The sequence below is a fragment of the Silurus meridionalis genome, chromosome 9 (assembly GCF_014805685.1).
Source record: "Silurus meridionalis isolate SWU-2019-XX chromosome 9, ASM1480568v1, whole genome shotgun sequence".
Classification (NCBI taxonomy): Eukaryota; Metazoa; Chordata; class Actinopteri; order Siluriformes; family Siluridae; genus Silurus; species Silurus meridionalis.
The window spans coordinates 4976171-4992818 of record NC_060892.1 but is presented as its reverse complement, the minus strand read 5'-3'; the positions used below and the strand labels follow the sequence as shown (position 1 = coordinate 4992818).

Sequence of the window (16648 nt, the reverse complement as noted above, 5' to 3'; positions counted from 1 at the left end):
TGTGATGTCGACATATGTTACGTGTTGTAGTTTATTTCAAAGTCCTATGAGCTTGTTAGCATGTACATGTTAATCATTGAGCTCTCCTTGTTAATTTTTATATTTTTTATATTGTCTTCATTCACTTCATTTATATTTCATCTGTTTCTTTGTAAATGTGAACTGTATTTATAGTATTTTTTGGAAACTCTCTGTGTCTCGTTTATGGATACCATTGGGCAGCTACACTGAGGATGCAGCCACCAGGAAGGAGGAAAAGAGGAAGGCCAAGGAGGCAGTTTATGGATGTGGCGGGGGAATACATGCAGGTAGTTGGATTGAAACAAGCAGATGTAGAGGACAGAGGGGTGTGGAGACGGATGATCCGCTGTGGCGACCCCCCTAATGGGAGAAGCCGAAAGAAGAAGAAGAAGAAGAAGAAGAAGACAGCAATTCTGGAGAGGCGCTGAGTCTAAAAAGTAACTGAAATATTACATGTATTTAGACTCTTTAATTAGTATTTAGTTTAAAAGAATTTGATAGCAATTACACCCATGAGTCGTTAAGTCAGCCTCACAGGCGTACAGCCTTAAGTCGTAATTTGCTTGTAATGTCAGTGTTCATGGAAATACGTTCATAGGTAAAAACGGTAAAAAATGGTAAAAAAAAATTACACATCATTGTAAGAAATGAAAGCTGAGCCTCATGCATGGTTATGTTTTGCAGGAATCAAATAAAATATTACCTTAATTTTTTTAAATGGTACATTTCCTCAGTTTTAAACCTTTGACCATTGACCTTTGGTCTTGTGTTAAAATTGTTACAACATTAAATAGGATCCACTTATGGGTGTGATGGTTAGGTTATGTTCTTAGTATGTATTATGTCTGAGAGTGATTTAAATCCAGACTGCAGCAAAATTTTCTTTGCATGGGCCGGTAATTAAAGCCGACAACCTGTCTCAAATGTCGACAAAATGAAAGAGATGGTTGTTGACTTCAGGAGAGAATAGAGCAACCATTTTCCACTAATCATCAATGGATCCTCTGTGGAGATCGTTAAGAGCACCAAATTCCATTTGGCAGATAACCTCACCTGGTTACTCAACACCAGCAGTGTCTCTACTTCCTGAGAAGGCTGAGGAAAGCTCATCTTCCTCCCTCCATCCTGACCACATTTTACGGAGGTACCATTGAGAGCATCTTGAGCAGCTGCATCACTGCCTAGGAACTGCACTGTCTTGATTTGCAAGACCCTACAGAGAATAGTGAAGACAGCTGAGAAGATCATTGGAGTCTCTCTCCCCTCTATCATGGACATTTACACCACACGTTGCATCCGCAATGCCAACAGCATTGTCAAATCAAGTCTAGTCAAGTTTATTTGTATAGCGCTTTCCACAACAGACATTGTCTCAAAGCAGCTTTACAGAAATCAACAGTCAAGGTGAATGGTGTGCATTTATCCCTGATGAGCAAGCCATGGCGACTGTGGCAAGGAAAAACTCCCTTAGATGTTATGAGGAAGAAACCTTGAGAGGAACCAGACTCAAAAGGGGAACCCATCCTCATTTGGGTGACATCAAGAGTTTGATCATAAATCTTTCAACAATACAGAACACTGGAGAGAGAGACCTAACATGAGCACTGGAGTATAAGATTATAAGTAAATGTTCTTTCTACAGTCTTTGGTATAAAAGTAGGGTTAGGGTTAGGGTTAGCTACTGAGCTCAACATTTGTGATCATCACAGATCCAGCATCAGCTTCTCCATGCCAGAGCCTTTAAACACTCCAGGAGGTCCAATGTCAAACTCGACACATGCAGTGGGATGCAATTGGCACTGGTACGTCTCTAGATGGTTCAGGATGTTTGCGAGTTTGGCATCTACTTCTTTAAAGTCCATAATCTTCATGAGGTGGGACGTGACTGGAGCTGGCCAAACCTCAGGAAGCCTCGGGATGGGGAGAGAAAGGGAAGCAGTGGGGAGCAATTACCGTAGCTATTAACAGCACAAGTTGATAATGTGCATGTGATCAGATGTTCTGGAGCACAAGGTTATGATGTGGGATGTATGTTATGTGTAGGCTTTGCTAAAAATATGTTTTTAATCTACACTTAAACTGGGTGAGTGTGTCTGAGCCCCGAACACTGTCAGGAAGACTATTCCAGAGTTTAGGAGCTAAATGTGAAAATGCTCTACCACCTTTAGTGGACTTTGCTATTCTAGGAACTACTAGAAGCCCAGAGGGTAGCAGTTCCGAAGCATTCGGGCTGTCACATCCAGACTTTGTAACAGTTTCTTCCCCCAAGCTATCAGGCTTCAGAACTGAACTGAACTCACACACAAACTGAACTCACACAAACACACAAATACACACAAATACACACAAACACACACACACACACACACACACACACACACACAAACAAATGTGTGACTGATCTGTACAACCCGGAATCAAAACACACTTAAACTCACTTTACACATCCATGTCTTTAGTACCACTCAAATTACATCACTTCATTACTATAAACTGTTTACATGCCGTTTTTGCACTTCTTTTCTGGCTTGCTGCTATCCCTCTTTACATTTTTGTTTTGTTGTTACTGTTCACATACATCTCTTACACACTACAGTGTGCAATATACAACAAGATTACTGGTGGGGCTATTTTGTAATTTGTGTTTTGTGTATTTGTCTTTGTCTATTTGTATTTGTATTTGTCTAACCCAGCCATTAGGGAGGCACAAGCCAGTGCATTCTTAGTGCCGGTCCCAAGCCCGGGTAAATGGGGAGGGTTGCGTTAGGAAGGGCATCCAGCGTAAAACATGTGCCAAATCAAATATGCGGATCACAAATGAGAATTTCATACCGGATCGGTCGAGGCCCGGGTTAACAACGACCGCCACAGGTATCGTTAGCCGACAGGGTACCGGTGGAAATTGGGCTACTGTTGGCCGAAGGAGGAGAAGGAGAGGAGGAAGGCGTCTACAGAGGCGGCAGGAAAGGAGCAGTGTAGGAGAGTGGAGGTTAGGGTTGGTACTTTAAATGTTGGTACTATGACGGGGAAAGGGAGAGAGATAGCTGATATGATGGAGAGGAGAAAGGTAGATATGCTGTGTGTTCAGGAGACCAAGTGGAAAGGGAGTAAGGCCAGGAACATTGGAGGTGGATTTAAACTGTTTTATCATGGTGTGGATGGAAAGAGAAATGGTGTAGGGGTGATTCTGAAGGAAGAGTACAGTAAGAGTGTAGTGGAGGTGAAGAGAGTTTCTGATAGGGTGATGATCGTGAAGGTGGAAGTTGAAGGATGATGATAAATGTCATCAGTGCCTATGCTCCACAAGTTGGCTGTGAGATGGAGGAGAAGGAAAGATTCTGGAGTGAATTAGATGAAGTGGTAGATGGTGTACCTAGGAAAGAACGGTTGGTGATTGGGGCAGATTTTAATGGGCATGTAGGTGAAGGGAACAGAGGTGATGAGGAGGTGATGGGTAGGTATGGTTTTAAGGAGAGGAATGTGGAAGGGCAGATGGTGGTAGATTTTGCTAAAAGGATGGAAATGGCAGTGGTGAACACTTATTTTAAGAAGAAGGAGGATCATAGGGTGACGATAAGAGTGGAGGAAGGTGCACACAGGTGGACTATGTGCTATGCAGGAGATGCAACCTGAAGGAGATTGGAGACTGTAAGGTGTTGGCAGGGGACAGTGTAGCTAGACAGCATCGGATGGTGGTCTGTAGGATGGTTTTGGAGGTGAAGAAGAAGAGGAGGAGAGTGAGGACTGAAAGAAGAATAAGATGGTGGAAACTGAAGGAGGAAGAGTGTAGTGTGAGGTTCAGGGAAGAGGTCAGAGAGGCTCAGTGGTGTTAAGGAGGTGTTGGATGATTGGGCAACTACTGCAGGAGTGATGAGGAGGCAGCTAGAAAAGTACTTGGTGTGACATCTGGAAATAGAAAGGAAGACAAGGAGACGTGGTGGTGGAATGAGGAAGTGCAGGAGAGCATAAGGAGAAAGAGGTTGGCAAAACAGAAGTGGGATAGACAGAGTGATGAGAAAAGTAGGCAGGAGTACAAGGAGATGCGGCAGCAGGTTAAGAGGATGTGGCGAAAGCCAAGGAAAAGGCATATGAGGAGCTGTATGAGAGGTTGGACACTAAGGAAGGAGAAAAGGATTTATACAGATTGGCCAGGCAGAGGGACCGAGCTGGAAAGGATGTACTGCAAGTTAGAGCAGTAAAGGATGGAGAGGAAATGTGTTGACTAGTGAGGAGAGTGTGTTGAGAAGGTGGAGGGAGTATTTTGAGCAGCTGATGAATGAGGAAAATCAGAGAGAGAAGGTTGGATGATGTGGAGTTGGTGAAGCAGGATGTAGATAGGATTAGTAAGGAGGAAGTGAGAGCAGCGATTAAGAGGATGAAGAGTGGAAAGTCGGTTGGACCAGATGACATACCGGTAGAAGCGTGGAGATGTTTAGGAGAGATGGCAGTGGGTTTTGACCAGATTGTTTAACAGGATTTTGGAAGGTGAGAAGATGCCTGAGGAATGGAGAAGAGTGTGCTGGTACCGATCTTTAAGCATAAAGGAGATGTGCAGACCTGCAGTAACTACAGGGGAATTAAGTTGATCAGTCACACCATGAAGTTATGGGAAAGAGTAGTGGAAGCCAGGTTGAGAGAAGAGGTGACCATCTGTGAGCAACAGTATGGTTTCATGCCGAGGAAGAGCACCACAGATGCCTTATTTGCTTTGAGAATGTTGATGGAGAAGTATAGAGAAGGACAGAAGGAATTGCATTGTGTATTTGTGGATTTAGAGAAAGCCTACGACAGGGTGCCAAGAGAGGAGTTGTGGTATTGTATGAGGAAGTCAGGTGTGTCAGAGAAGTATGTGAGGGTGGTGCAGGACATGTATGTGGACAGTGTGACAGCAGTGAAGTGTGCAGTGGGTACGACAGACTGGTTTAGGGTGAAGGTTGGACTGCATCAAGGATCGGCCCTGAGCCCTTTCCTGTTTGCAGTGGTGATGGACAGGTTGACGGACGAGGTCAGACAGGAGTCTCCCTGGACTATGATGTTTGCGGATGATATTGTGATTTGTTGTGAGAGTAGGGAGCAGGTTGAGAAGAGCCTGGAGAGGTGGAGATATGCGCTGGAGAGAAGGGGAATGAAACTCAGAAGGAGTAAGACAGAATACATGTGTGTGAATGAGAGGGAGGGCAGTGGAGTGGTGCGGTTGCAGGAGAAGAGCTTCAGAAGGTGGAGGAATTCAGGTACCTGGGGTCAACAGTGCAAAGTAATGGAGAGTGTGTTAGAGAAGTGAAGAAAAGAGTGCAGGCAGGGTGGAGTGGGTGGAGAAGAGTGACAGGAGTGATTTGTGATAGTAGGGTATCTGCAAAATGAAAGGGAAAGTTTATAGGACTGTGGTGAGACCTGCGATGTTGTATGGATTAGAGACAGTGGCATTGAGTAAAAGACAGGAGGTGGAGCTGGAGGTAGCAGAGCTGAAGATGTTGAGGTTTTCGTTGGGAGTGACGAGGATGGATAAGATTAGAAATGAGTTTATTAGAGGGACAGCGCATGTAGGATGTTTTGGTGACAAGGTGAGGGAGGCGAGATTGAGATGGTTTGGACATGTGCAGAGGAGGGACATGAATTATATTGGTAGAAGAATGCTGAGGATGGAGCCACCAGGTAGGAGGAAAAGAGGAAGGCCAAGAAGGAGGTTCATGGATGTGGTGAGGGACTTTGAGGCCACACAAACCTGATGGTTAGCTTATGTTCTAAGTATACATTATGTCTGAGAGGGCTTCAAATCCAGACTGTAGTAAAACTTGAATCGAACTTGGACCTTCCATATGAAAACCAGCCATTCTACCACTGAACCACCAATGCTCATGAAAAGGCTCACCACACATTCATTGTGGCACTGTTGCAACACATAGTTCCGGAAAAATAACAAAATATCACTTTTGTAGGAAAGCATTCCAGGTCAGTTGTATTTCCATGCTTTACCACTAGAGTGAGATTCAGAACAATGAGCAGCAGCCATCATACGACATCGTGCAACCTATAGAACAGCAGCTGGCAGATGACTGCAAGAATCACACCACACCATCAAATCCTAAACCCAGTGAAGTTTAAGTGTTCTGAATCCTGTAAGTATGTTTTTATTGACATGTTGGGTCAAGAACAATCTCCTGATCAGCGTACACCAGATAACCTTCCTTACATTTTGGTCCTTCGTGCCAGATAGCGATCCTTCCTTACATTTTGGTCCTTCGTGCCAGATAGCGATCCTTCCTTACATTTTGGTCCTTGAGCCAGAGACTCATACTGTGAGGCCACACAAACCTGATGGTTAGCTTATGTTCTAAGTATACATTATGTCTGAGAGGGCTTCAAATCCAGACTGTAGTAAAACTTGAATCGAACTTGGACCTTCCATATGAAAACCAGCCATTCTACCACTGAACCACCAATGCTTACGAGTAAGGGCCACCTCAAATTCATTGTGGCGCTGTTGCAACACATAGTTCGGAAAAATAACAAAATATCACTTCTTGTAGGAAGCGTTCCTGTTCAGTTGTATTTCCATGCTTTACCACTAGAGTGAGATTCAGAACAATGAGCAGCAGCAGTCATATGACATCGTGCAACCTATAGAACAGCAGCTGGCAGATGACTGCAAGAATCACACCACACCATCAAATCCTAAACCCAGTGAAGTTTAAGTGTTCTGAATCCTGTAAGTACGATTTTTATTGGCATGCTGGGTCAAGTACAATCTCCTGAACAGCGTACACGAAAAACCTTCCTTACATTTTTGTCCTTTGAGCGGAAAGCGATCGTTCATAACACTTGTATTTAGACCCTTTAATTAGTATTTAGTTGAAACGCATTGATTTTCTTTGAAATCTTTTGAAATCATGTTTGTATGTTGTTTCCTAAAGCATTCGGACAGTGATTTGAATCCAGACTGTAGCAAAAGTTACTTTGCATTGGCGGGAATCGAACCCGGGCCTCCAGCGTGGCAGGCGAGAATTCTACCACTGAACCACCAATGCTCATGAAAAGGCTCTACCACACATTCATTGTGGCACTGTTGCGCCACGTGGTTACTGAAATCACTAAGGATGCAATATTTAATTGCAGCTACCACGTTGTGGGATGGGTATACAATCGGTTGACTATGATTTTCGGTCACAGGAAGTTTAGCAGGTCTCATACTTTGAGGCCACACAAACCTGATGGTTAGCTTATGTTCTAAGTATACATTATGTCTGAGAGGGCTTCAAATCCAGACTGTAGCAAAAGTTACTTTGCATTGGCCGAATCGAACCCGGGCCTCCAGCGTGGCAGGCGAGAATTCTACCACTGAAGAACCAATGCCTCTCACATAAAAGTACAGAATGATGATTTTGTAATCAAGACGAGTGAAACAGCAGAGGTTGGAATGAAACTGGGCCTACCTTCTACTTCTTCTTTTTGTGGCTGATCCCTTTAGGCGTTGCTACAGCGAATCATCTGTCTTTAGCCCACCCTGTCCTCTTCATCTGCCTCTTTCAAATCGGACTCGGGCCTCTCGCAAGGCTAAGACTCGCAATACTAGCCGAAAGTTTGGGCACACCTTATTATTCAATGGGAGAGTGGGACTCTAGTAGTTCTCTATTCTGGTCTACTATAGAACTTTGGCCTTCCACGTGGAAATTCTCCCATTGAACCTTCAACGCTTCGGAAGTTATCGCGGACACTGAGACATTGTGGCACTGTTGCAACACATAGTTCCGGAAAAAAAACAAAAATATCACTTTTTGTAGGAAAGCATTCCAGGTCAGTTGTATTTCCACACTTCACCACTAGAGTGAGATTCAGAACAATGAGCAGCAGCCATCATACGACATCGTGCAACCTATAGAACAGCAGCTGGCAGATGACTGCAAGAATCACACCACACCATCAAATTCTAATACCAGTGATGTTTAAGTGTTCTGAATCCTGTAAGTATGTTTTTATTGACATGTTGGGTCAAGAACAATCTCCTGATCAGCGTACACCAGGTAACCTTCTTACATTTAATTCTTGAGCCAGATAGCCAAACTTCCTTACATTTTTGTCCTTTGAGCCGGAAAGCGATCGTTCATAACACTTGTATTTAGACCCTTTAATTAGTATTTAGTTGAAACGCATTGATTTTCTTTGAAATCTTTTGAAATCATGTTTGTATGTTGTTTCCTAAAGCATTCGGACAGTGATTTGAATCAGACTGTAGCTAAAGTTACTTTGCATTGGCCGGGAATCGAACCCGGGCCTCCCGCGTGGCAGGCGAGAATTCTACCACTGAACCACCAATGCTCATGAAAAGGCTCCACCACACATTCATTGTGGCACTGTTGCAACACATAGTTCCTGAAAAATAACAAAAATATCACTTCTTGTAGGAAAGCGTTCCTGTTCAGTTGTATTTCCACACTTCACCACTAGAGTGAGATTCAGAACAATGAGCAGCAGCCATCATACGACATCGTGCAACCTATAGAACAGCAGCTGGCAGATGACAGCGAGAATCACACCCCACACCATCAAATTCTAATACCAGTGATGTTTAAGTGTTCTGAATCCTGTAAGTATGTTTTTATTGACATGTTGGGTCAAGAACAATCTCCTGATCAGCGTACACCAGGTAACCTTCCTTACATTTAATTCTTCGAGCCAGATAGCCAAACTTCCTTACATTTTTGTCCTTTGAGCCGGAAAGCGATCGTTCATAACACTTGTATTTAGACCCTTTAATTAGTATTTAGTTGAAACGCATTGATTTTCTTTTGAAATCTTTTGAAATCATGTTTGTATGTTGTTTCCTAAAGCATTCGGACAGTGATTTGAATCCAGACTGTAGCAAAAGTTACTTTGCATTGGCCGGGAATCGAACCCGGGCCTCCCGCGTGGCAGGCGAGAATTCTACCACTGAACCACCAATGCTCATGAAAAGGCTCCAACACACATTCATTGTGGCGCTGTTGCAACACATAGTTCCTGAAAAATAACAAAAATATCACTTCTTGTAGGAAAGCGTTCCTGTTCAGTTGTATTTCCATGCTTTACCACTAGAGTGAGATTCAGAACAATGAGCAGCAGCCGTCATACGACATCGTGCAACCTATAGAACAGCAGCTGGCAGATGACTGCAAGAATCACACCACACACCATCAAATCCTAAAACCAGTGATGTTTAAGTGTTCTGAATCCTGTAAGTATGTTTTTATTGACATGCTGGGTCAAGAACAATCTCCTGATCAGCGTACACCAGATAACCTTTCTTACATTTAATTCTTCGAGCCAGATAGCCAAACTTCCTTACATTTTGGTCCTTCGAGCCAGAGACTCATACTGTGAGGCCACACAAACCTGATGGTTAGCTTATGTTCTAAGTATACATTATGTCTGAGAGGGCTTCAAATCCAGACTGTAGCAAAAGTTACTTTGCATTGGCCGGGAATCGAACCCGGGCCTCCCGCGTGGCAGGCGAGAATTCTACCACTGAACCACCAATGCTCATGAAAAGGCTCTACCACACATTCATTGTGGCACTGTTGCAACACATAGTTCCTGAAAAAATAACAAAAATATCACTTCTTGTAGGAACGCGTTCCTGTTCAGTTGTATTTCCATGCTTTACCACTAGAGTGAGATTCAGAACAATGAGCAGCAGCCATCATACGACATCGTGCAACCTATAGAACAGCAGCTGGCAGATGACTGCAAGAATCACACCACACACCATCAAATCCTAAACCCAGTGAAGTTTAAGTGTTCTGAATCCTGTAAGTACGATTTTTATTGGCATGCTGGGTCAAGTACAATCTCCTGAACAGCGTACACCGAAAAACCTTCCTTACATTTAATACTTCGAGCCAGATAGCCAAACTTCCTTACATTTTGGTCCTTCGTGCCAGATAGCGATCCTTCCTTACATTTTTGTCCTTTGAGCCGGAAAGCGATCGTTCATAACACTTGTATTTAGACCCTTTAATTAGTATTTAGTTGAAACGCATTGATTTTCTTTCGAAATCTTTTGAAATCATGTTTGTATGTTGTTTCCTAAAGCATTCGGACAGTGATTTGAATCCAGACTGTAGTAAAACTTGAATCGAACTTGGACCTTCCATATGAAAACCAGCCATTCTACCACTGAAGAACCAATGCCTCTCACATAAAAGTACAGAATGATGATTTTGTAATCAAAACGAGTGAAACAGCAGCGGTTGGAATGAAACTGGGCCTACCTTCTACTTCTTCTTTTTGTGGCTGATCCCTTTAGGCGTTGCTACATCGAATCATCTGTCTTTAGCCCACCCTGTCCTCTTCATCTGCCTCTTTCAAATCGGACTCGGGCCTCTCGCAAGGCTAAGACTCGCAATACTAGCCGAAAGTTTGGGCACACCTTATTATTCAATGGTAGAGTGGGACTCTAGTAGTTCTCTATTCTGGTCTACTATAGAACTTTGGCCTTCCACGTGGAAATTCTCCCATTGAACCTTCAACGCTTCGGAAGTTATCGCGGACACTGATACATTGTGGCACTGTTGCGCCACGTGGTTACTGAAATCACTAAGGATGCAATATTTAATTGCAACTACCACGTTGTGGGATGGGTATACAATCGGTTGACTATGATTTTCGGTCACAGGAAGTTTAGCAGGTCTCATATTTTGAGGCCACACAAACCCCATTGGTCATCTTACCTTCGTTGCATAGATTAAGTCTGAGAGGGATTTAAATCAAGACTGTAGCTAAAGTTACTTTGCATTGGCCGGGAATCGAACCCGGGCCTCCCGCGTGGCAGGCGAGAATTCTACCACTGAACCACCAATGCTTACGAGTAAGGGCCACCTCAAATTCATTGTGGCGCTGTTGCAACACATAGTTCCGGAAAAATAACAAAAATATCACTTTTTGTAGGAAAGCATTCCAGGTCAGTTGTATTTCCACACTTCACCACTAGAGTGAGATTCAGAACAATGAGCAGCAGCAGTCATATGACATCGTGCAACCTATCGAACAGCAGCTGGCAAATGACAGCGAGAATAACACCACACACCATCAAATCCTAAAACCAGTGATGTTTAAGTGTTCTGAATCCTGTAAGTATGTTTTTATTGACATGCTGGGTCAAGAACAATCTCCTGATCAGCGTACACCAGATAACCTTTCTTACATTTAATTCTTCGAGCCAGATAGCCAAACTTCCTTACATTTTGGTCCTTCGAGCCAGAGACTCATACTGTGAGGCCACACAAACCTGATGGTTAGCTTATGTTCTAAGTATACATTATGTCTGAGAGGGCTTCAAATCCAGACTGTAGCAAAGTTACTTTGCATTGGCCGGGAATCGAACCCGGGCCTCCCGCGTGGCAGGCGAGAATTCTACCACTGAACCACCAATGCTCATGAAAAGGCTCCACCACACATTCATTGTGGCACTGTTGCAACACATAGTTCCTGAAAAATAACAAAAATATCACTTCTTGTAGGAAAGCGTTCCTGTTCAGTTGTATTTCCATGCTTTACCACTAGAGTGAGATTCAGAACAATGAGCAGCAGCCATCATACGACATCGTGCAACCTATAGAACAGCAGCTGGCAGATGACTGCAAGAATCACACCACACACCATCAAATCCTAAACCCAGTGAAGTTTAAGTGTTCTGAATCCTGTAAGTATGATTTTTATTGGCATGCTGGGTCAAGTACAATCTCCTGAACAGCGTACACCGAAAAACCTTCCTTACATTTAATACTTCGAGCCAGATAGCCAAACTTCCTTACATTTTGGTCCTTCGTGCCAGATAGCGATCCTTCCTTACATTTTTGTCCTTTGAGCCGGAAAGCGATCGTTCATAACACTTGTATTTAGACCCTTTAATTAGTATTTAGTTGAAACGCATTGATTTTCTTTTGAAATCTTTTGAAATCATGTTTGTATGTTGTTTCCTAAAGCATTCGGACAGTGATTTGAATCCAGACTGTAGTAAAACTTGAATCGAACTTGGACCTTCCATATGAAAACCAGCCATTCTACCACTGAAGAACCAATGCCTCTCACATAAAAGTACAGAATGATGATTTTGTAATCAAGACGAGTGAAACAGCAGCGGTTGGAATGAAACTGGGCCTACCTTCTACTTCTTCTTTTTGTGGCTGATCCCTTTAGGCGTTGCTACATCGAATCATCTGTCTTTAGCCCACCCTGTCCTCTTCATCTGCCTCTTTCAAATCGGACTCCGGCCTCTCGCAAGGCTAAGACTCGCAATACTAGCCGAAAGTTTGGGCACACCTTATTATTCAATGGGAGAGTGGGACTCTAGTAGTTCTCTATTCTGGTCTACTATAGAACTTTGGCCTTCCACGTGGAAATTCTCCCATTGAACCTTCAACGCTTCGGAAGTTACCGCGGACACTGATACATTGTGGCACTGTTGCACCACGTGGTTACTGAAATCACTAAGGATGCAATATTTAATTGCAGCTACCACGTTGTGGGATGGGTATACAATCGGTTGACTATGATTTTCGGTCACAGGAAGTTTAGCAGGTCTCATACTTTAAGGCCACACAAACCCCATTGGTCATCTTACCTTCGTTGCATAGATTAAGTCTGAGAGGGATTTAAATCAAGACTGTAGCTAAAGTTACTTTGCATTGGCCGGGAATCGAACCCGGGCCTCCCGCGTGGCAGGCGAGAATTCTACCACTGAAGAACCAATGCCTCTCACATAAAAGTACAGAATGATGATTTTGTAATCAAGACGAGTGAAACAGCAGAGGTTGGAATGAAACTGGGCCTACCTTCTACTTCTTCTTTTTGTGGCTGATCCCTTTAGGCGTTGCTACAGCGAATCATCTGTCTTTAGCCCACCCTGTCCTCTTCATCTGCCTCTTTCAAATCGGACTCCGGCCTCTCGCAAGGCTAAGACTCGCAATACTAGCCGAAAGTTTGGGCACACCTTATTATTCAATGGTAGAGTGGGACTCTAGTAGTTCTCTATTCTGGTCTACTATAGAACTTTGGCCTCCACGTGAAATTCTCCCATTGAACCTTCAACGCTTGGAAGTTATCGCGGACACTGATACATTGTGGCACTGTTGCAACACATAGTTCGGAAAAATAACAAAAATATCACTTTTTGTAGGAAAGCATTCCAGGTCAGTTGTATTTCCACACTTCACCACTAGAGTGAGATTCAGAACAATGAGCAGCAGCAGTCATATGACATCGTGCAACCTATCGAACAGCAGCTGGCAAATGACAGCGAGAATAACACCACACACCATCAAATCCTAAAACCAGTGATGTTTAAGTGTTCTGAATCCTGTAAGTATGTTTTTATTGACATGCTGGGTCAAGAACAATCTCCTGATCAGCGTACACCAGATAACCTTTCTTACATTTAATTCTTCGAGCCAGATAGCCAAACTTCCTTACATTTTGGTCCTTCGAGCCAGAGACTCATACTGTGAGGCCACACAAACCTGATGGTTAGCTTATGTTCTAAGTATACATTATGTCTGAGAGGGCTTCAAATCCAGACTGTAGCAAAAGTTACTTTGCATTGGCCGGGAATCGAACCCGGGCCTCCCGCGTGGCAGGCGAGAATTCTACCACTGAACCACCAATGCTTACGAATAAGGGCCACCTCAAATTCATTGTGGCGCTGTTGCAACACATAGTTCCGGAAAAATAACAAAAATATCACTTTTTGTAGGAAAGCATTCCAGGTCAGTTGTATTTCCACACTTCACCACTAGAGTGAGATTCAGAACAATGAGCAGCAGCAGTCATATGACATCGTGCAACCTATCGAACAGCAGCTGGCAAATGACAGCGAGAATCACACCCCACACCATCAAATCCTAAAACCAGTGATGTTTAAGTGTTCTGAATCCTGTAAGTATGTTTTTATTGACATGCTGGGTCAAGAACAATCTCCTGATCAGCGTACACCAGATAACCTTCCTTACATATAATTCTTCAAACCAGATAGCCAAACTTCCTTACATTTTGGTCCTTCGAGCCAGAGACTCATACTGTGAGGCCACACAAACCTGATGGTTAGCTTATGTTCTAAGTATACATTATGTCTGAGAGGGCTTCAAATCCAGACTGTAGCAAAAGTTACTTTGCATTGGCCGGGAATCGAACCCGGGCCTCCCGCGTGGCAGGCGAGAATTCTACCACTGAACCACCAATGCTCATGAAAAGGCTCCACCACACATTCATTGTGGCACTGTTGCAACACATAGTTCCTGAAAAATAACAAAAATATCACTTCTTGTAGGAAAGCGTTCCTGTTCAGTTGTATTTCCATGCTTTACCACTAGAGTGAGATTCAGAACAATGAGCAGCAGCCATCATACGACATCGTGCAACCTATAGAACAGCAGCTGGCAGATGACTGCAAGAATCACACCACACACCATCAAATCCTAAACCCAGTGAAGTTTAAGTGTTCTGAATCCTGTAAGTACGATTTTTATTGGCATGCTGGGTCAAGTACAATCTCCTGAACAGTGTACACAGAAAAACCTTCCTTACATTTAATACTTCGAGCCAGATAGCCAAACTTCCTTACATTTTGGTCCTTCGTGCCAGATAGCGATCCTTCCTTACATTTTTGTCCTTTGAGCCGGAAAGCGATCGTTCATAACACTTGTATTTAGACCCTTTAATTAGTATTTAGTTGAAACGCATTGATTTTCTTTCGAAATCTTTTGAAATCATGTTTGTATGTTGTTTCCTAAAGCATTCGGACAGTGATTTGAATCCAGACTGTAGTAAAACTTGAATCGAACTTGGACCTTCCATATGAAAACCAGCCATTCTACCACTGAAGAACCAATGCCTCTCACATAAAAGTACAGAATGATGATTTTGTAATCAAAACGAGTGAAACAGCAGCGGTTGGAATGAAACTGGGCCTACCTTCTACTTCTTCTTTTTGTGGCTGATCCCTTTAGGCGTTGCTACATCGAATCATCTGTCTTTAGCCCACCCTGTCCTCTTCATCTGCCTCTTTCAAATCGGACTCGGCCTCGCAAGGCTAAGACTGCAATACTAGCCGAAAGTTTGGGCACACCTTATTATTCAATGGTAGAGTGGGACTCTAGTAGTTCTCTATTCTGGTCTACTATAGAACTTTGGCCCTCCACGTGAAAATTCTCCCATTGAACCTTCAACGCTTCGGAAGTTATCGCGGACACTGATACATTGTGGCACTGTTGCGCCACGTGGTTACTGAAATCACTAAGGATGCAATATTTAATTGCAACTACCACGTTGTGGGATGGGTATACAATCGGTTGACTATGATTTTCGGTCACAGGAAGTTTAGCAGGTCTCATATTTTGAGGCCACACAAACCCCATTGGTCATCTTACCTTCGTTGCATAGATTAAGTCTGAGAGGGATTTAAATCAAGACTGTAGCTAAAGTTACTTTGCATTGGCCGGGAATCGAACCCGGGCCTCCCGCGTGGCAGGCGAGAATTCTACCACTGAACCACCAATGCTTACGAATAAGGGCCACCTCAAATTCATTGTGGCGCTGTTGCAACACATAGTTCCTGAAAAATAACAAAAATATCACTTTTTGTAGGAAAGCATTCCAGGTCAGTTGTATTTCCACACTTCACCACTAGAGTGAGATTCAGAACAATGAGCAGCAGCAGTCATATGACATCGTGCAACCTATCGAACAGCAGCTGGCAAATGACAGCGAGAATAACACCACACACCATCAAATCCTAAAACCAGTGATGTTTAAGTGTTCTGAATCCTGTAAGTATGTTTTTATTGACATGCTGGGTCAAGAACAATCTCCTGATCAGCGTACACCAGATAACCTTTCTTACATTTAATTCTTGAGCCAGATAGCCAAACTTCCTTACATTTTGGTCCTTCGAGCCAGAGACTCATACTGTGAGGCCACACAAACCTGATGGTTAGCTTATGTTCTAAGTATACATTATGTCTGAGAGGGCTTCAAATCCAGACTGTAGCAAAAGTTACTTTGCATTGGCCGGGAATCGAACCCGGGCCTCCCGCGTGGCAGGCGAGAATTCTACCACTGAACCACCAATGCTCATGAAAAGGCTCCACCACACATTCATTGTGGCACTGTTGCAACACATAGTTCCTGAAAAATAACAAAAATATCACTTCTTGTAGGAAAGCGTTCCTGTTCAGTTGTATTTCCATGCTTTACCACTAGAGTGAGATTCAGAACAATGAGCAGCAGCCATCATACGACATCGTGCAACCTATAGAACAGCAGCTGGCAGATGACTGCAAGAATCACACCACACACCATCAAATCCTAAACCCAGTGAAGTTTAAGTGTTCTGAATCCTGTAAGTATGATTTTTATTGGCATGCTGGGTCAAGTACAATCTCCTGAACAGCGTACACGAAAAACCTTCCTTACATTTAATACTTGAGCCAGATAGCCAAACTTCCTTACATTTTGGTCCTTCGTGCCAGATAGCGATCCTTCCTTACATTTTTGTCCTTTGAGCCGGAAAGCGATCGTTCATAACACTTGTATTTAGACCCTTTAATTAGTATTTAGTTGAAACGCATTGATTTTCTTTTGAAATCTTTTGAAATCATGT

General features: G+C 43.3%; 11 non-coding genes across 11 annotated transcripts; all 11 read right to left on the bottom strand.

Moving 5' to 3' along the window:
- Window positions 1-6976: 6976 nt before the first annotated feature.
- Window positions 6977-7046, bottom strand: trnag-gcc. The gene has a single exon. It is a non-coding gene; the product is annotated as a tRNA-Gly (tRNA).
- A 1217-nt stretch (window positions 7047-8263) lies between these two features.
- trnag-gcc lies at window positions 8264-8334 on the bottom strand. The gene has a single exon. It is a non-coding gene; the product is annotated as a tRNA-Gly (tRNA).
- Window positions 8335-8890: 556 nt separating this feature from the next.
- Window positions 8891-8961, bottom strand: trnag-gcc. The gene has a single exon. It is a non-coding gene; the product is annotated as a tRNA-Gly (tRNA).
- Window positions 8962-9463: 502 nt separating this feature from the next.
- trnag-gcc lies at window positions 9464-9534 on the bottom strand. Its single transcript has one exon. It is a non-coding gene; the product is annotated as a tRNA-Gly (tRNA).
- Window positions 9535-10784: 1250 nt separating this feature from the next.
- trnag-gcc lies at window positions 10785-10855 on the bottom strand. Its single transcript has one exon. It is a non-coding gene; the product is annotated as a tRNA-Gly (tRNA).
- A 501-nt stretch (window positions 10856-11356) lies between these two features.
- trnag-gcc lies at window positions 11357-11427 on the bottom strand. Its single transcript has one exon. It is a non-coding gene; the product is annotated as a tRNA-Gly (tRNA).
- A 1249-nt stretch (window positions 11428-12676) lies between these two features.
- trnag-gcc lies at window positions 12677-12747 on the bottom strand. The gene has a single exon. It is a non-coding gene; the product is annotated as a tRNA-Gly (tRNA).
- Window positions 12748-13587: 840 nt separating this feature from the next.
- Window positions 13588-13658, bottom strand: trnag-gcc. The gene has a single exon. It is a non-coding gene; the product is annotated as a tRNA-Gly (tRNA).
- Window positions 13659-14160: 502 nt separating this feature from the next.
- trnag-gcc lies at window positions 14161-14231 on the bottom strand. Its single transcript has one exon. It is a non-coding gene; the product is annotated as a tRNA-Gly (tRNA).
- Window positions 14232-15476: 1245 nt separating this feature from the next.
- Window positions 15477-15547, bottom strand: trnag-gcc. Its single transcript has one exon. It is a non-coding gene; the product is annotated as a tRNA-Gly (tRNA).
- Window positions 15548-16048: 501 nt separating this feature from the next.
- Window positions 16049-16119, bottom strand: trnag-gcc. The gene has a single exon. It is a non-coding gene; the product is annotated as a tRNA-Gly (tRNA).
- Between the last annotated feature and the right edge of the window lie 529 nt (window positions 16120-16648).